Below are 3,938 nucleotides of genomic sequence, written 5' to 3' on the forward strand. Positions count from 1 at the left end.
TGTCCCAGCAATGCTATTATTTTTAAAGTTCTTTGGGTGTCTAATCCATGTAGTCAGGGCTGAGAACCACTGTTGTCAACCGATTGCATCATACTAGTTTCTTTCATAGACCAAGAGCATGAAAGTGAAGGAATAGCATCCACAAAAAGTTTTTCACACACATCTACAAATATATTCTGGAAAATGGTTGCCAGAGGCAAAAAAGTTCAATACTGGAGTAATAAGTGCATTGAACCTTGATCTTCATAGATATTGGTCTGATTGCAGCAATTTTAATAGTTTGCTTCATAAGCATCTGAGAAATATTGACTTCAAAAGTTTTACCACAAATTCAAAAGTAGTTATTTGAAAGGATTTATAGGAAACAATGCTGAAAACTAAACTTTGCATCTGACACATGTGTCACTGATAAATATTTTTAGAAAAGCTGGAAAAGCAGATATGAAACTAGGATTTTAAGTCCTAGGATTTTTGCACTACATAAAAGTACCCTTCAAACAAAGCTCCCCCTGAGTTATCTTTATGGTGTCAATGGAGACATAGTTAATCATCTCCTGACTTCTGCCCTTTCAACATCCCCCAAAAAATCACTTTGAGATGCTGCCTCCCAAGAAAGACAGGGACTCATAAAAGGGCTTGCAGCTTCAGAGGACAGTGTCTCACTCATCTTTGTATCCTCAGTCGCTCTCCCACTTCCTGATATAAGCAGGAAGTGAACACCTCTGGAGTCAGGCTGCCTGTCCAGCCCAGGATGGGTCACTTGCTATGGTACCTGATGTTCTTTTCTGTTAGCTCATCTAGAAAATGATAATAGTTCCTTTGTTAGCCGGATGTGGTGGCACATGCCTGTAATCCCAGCAACTCGGGAGGCTAAGGCAAGAGGATCATGAGTTCAAGTTCAAGCTCAGCATCTTAGTGAGGCCATTAGCAACTCAGTGAGACCCTGTCTCTAAATAAAATATTTTAAAAACGGCTGGGAATGTGGCTCGGTGTTTAAGCAAATCTGGGTTCAATTTCTTTAAAAAAGTTCCTTTGTTAAAGAATTGTTGCAAAGGTGAAATGAGTTTGTAATATATGTGTGGTGCCTAAAATATTTCCTAGGTTTTGGTAAGTGCTTGGAAAGTACTAACTCGCTGTTATAACTACCTGTCATAGAGGAATGGAGTGAACGAACCAATGAACCAATGAACCAGTGGATCAAAGAAAGAAGCTTCTTAGTCAAGGCTTTTCAGTCTTTTAAGGGTCTCCTACCAAAAAATTTATTGCTATAGGAAAGGTCATGTTCATGAACCTCCACTGGGACATAAGGACAACTTACAAATGGCAGGATAATCCTTGATGGTTGAGGCACAGCAAGAACTAGGGACACTGAACAGGAAAGTACCAGAGATAAATTGCCTGTATTTCTGTTGTGTATGAGCCAGATCTGCAGGTGCCTGGCCTGAAGCCCAGACCTTCCCATAGAACCACTCAAGAGGCAGAATTTTTCAGTGCCTAAGAAATATAGGACCCAAAGGCCTTAAGAAATCAGAAAAATTACAGAATTGTAATAGTCATATTCCCAACTTTACTCCTTTCATACCTTTTATGTATCCAAATTAGGCTGCATAATTTGTGGCCGAATTACATGTAAAATACAGCAAAATATACAGAAACAATCCTCTCCTACCCCCTATTAATTGTTCAACATTTTCTCACAAAAACCAGTTTTGCTTATCTGCATTTAACAATGTTCATGTCAAAGAAGTCAGTGAGAAAAAAAGAATCACTTTCATATTATCATTGGACACTCAAAGTGTTTCAGAATTCAATGACAAATTTTACACAAATTATGATACTGCTACCAAAGATCATCATTACCAGGACCCGTCATAGGAATTACTTCAATATAACCTAAATGCAGCTGAGGGGGCTTCGTGTGGAGAAATGTCCAAGCCACTGAAGTCTAATAATAGACACTAGGATATAGAAAACTTGTTCGGTTATACTTACACACCTCAAAGTACTTCAGAGAGCATCGAATTTTAAACCCTTGGCCACACTGGTGCAACTTATTCCTCTCCTCTCTGCGTTTCTTGCATTTTCAGACTCTTCTGTTGCTTCAAAATCCCTCCTCCTACTCTGGCTCTTAGTGGTCCCATTTCCCTCCCTGTTTCACTGATGGACACGGTCCAGCCTCCCCTGGTTCCTCCAGTTTTCCATTTCCCCTATAAGCATCCCAGTTCTTCAGTATGGCAGAAGGAATTCTCTGGGATTTGGAAAGCTAGGAAGAAGTCATTTTAAAGAGAAGATTAAAATAAATAGTTGTCATTATTATAACAGATCCCAAAAAATCCTGAGAGAGTGTCAGAAGTTAAGATTATACTCCAGAGGGCTCTTCTCAGAGGCCCCAGCAGCGCCATGTTGGAACAGAGCATTCGGAGGTTCACGACTTTGGTGGTCAGTCGGAGCCACTAGAGGAGGGCCCCGGGGAAGAATTTGCCATTTTCAGTGGAAAACAAGTGGCGCTTACTGATTATGATGACCTTATTCTTTGGATCAGATTTTGCTGCACCTTTCTTTATAGTAAGATACCAACTGCTTAAGAAATAGGGACATTGTGATTCCTCCATTTAACAGATATGAAGAATGTTTTAAGAGGTGCAGTCTCTGAAAAGTGAATCAAACTCTTGGATTCATAGCATACTGGATATGTTTGTAAATAAACTAATGACATGAATGCTCAATGCATCTTCTCTGAAATAAGAAATGAGATAATTGAGTGTGGGCTTATTTTATTTGAATAATTCCCAAGTTTTTTGTTTGTTTGTTTGTTTTTGTTTAAGTCCAGAACTATATATGATAGCTTGTTTTAGTCTGGGGATATGGCTCAATGGAAGAGTGCTTGCCTGCCATGTGAGGCCCGTGGGTTTGATCCCTAACACCACACACACAAAAAATCCTTGTTTCATACCCTTAAATTATTAGGTTGTTTTTTTTTTTTTTTTTTTTAATCCCAGGGAAGGGCCACCTTGGTTATTTGTCATAAAAGTGTAATCAAAATTTGACTTTGATGATCCTATAATAATTTTAATTGTTTTTTTTCCATTAGTTATAATTAATAATGAGAAAAACCAGTAGTGCATACAGATTAAAGTTCTGATTGGTTAGGTATTTGAGAGCTTCATATTTTTTTTCCTAGACCTAAAACTTAAAACAAATTTTAGTCTTGATAATTGTACTGCTGACAATAATTAGTCCTGTTTGAATAAAAGTAAAATACTTCAATGGAATGTAACAGCATATAAGGCATAATAAAGGATGTATTTCTAAATTACTCAGGAGCTTTATAATATATCTTCGATATGAGGTAAGATGACTGATTAGTAGTTTCATCAGTGAGTCCACTTTACAAATAATGAAATGCTGCTTACCATTTCAAATGTAGTGACTTAGGTTCTATAGCTTTGTAGTAGACAGGGGAAAGTAATTAGCTACTAAAGATTTTAATCTGGATTTGTTCACTATTCCAAAACCATTGGTATTAGAAAAATACTGTAAAAATACTGGTGGTCTTATTTGACCTTCAGATATTTGGGTGAGAGTGCTGCTCTGTTTTTAAACCATTAAATTTTTTTTTCATAAAAAAAAGATTATACTCCAGAAATATTAAATTTCTAAGTAACTTTAGGAGAATATCAATCAAGTTTAACACTGATTGCCACTAGATGGATTTTTTTTTTTTTTTCCTTTCTGGCTTGTCAATATTTTGGAATTCTTTTCTATAATAAGCTATATCCTTCATAACTTTTGAAATACCCATCAGTTTTAAGTCTCACATGATTGGGATATTTAAAGAAAGTGCATTCTGTCATTTGTCTTCCTGGAACTCTCCTGCATTTTGTCACATTTTTACTTAATCCACAACCTCCCTTCATCAAAAAAATTTATGTCTTAAC

At 36.8% G+C, this 3,938-nt stretch overlaps 1 pseudogene; it reads left to right on the plus strand.

Annotated features, from left to right (window-relative positions):
- The first annotated feature begins 2,400 nt into the window (after positions 1 to 2,400).
- Positions 2,401 to 2,592, plus strand: LOC124961106 (cytochrome c oxidase subunit 7C, mitochondrial-like; annotated as a pseudogene).
- The last annotated feature ends 1,346 nt before the right edge of the window (positions 2,593 to 3,938 follow it).

This window comes from Sciurus carolinensis, chromosome 12 (assembly GCF_902686445.1).
Source record: "Sciurus carolinensis chromosome 12, mSciCar1.2, whole genome shotgun sequence".
Lineage (NCBI taxonomy): Eukaryota > Metazoa > Chordata > Mammalia > Rodentia > Sciuridae > Sciurus > Sciurus carolinensis.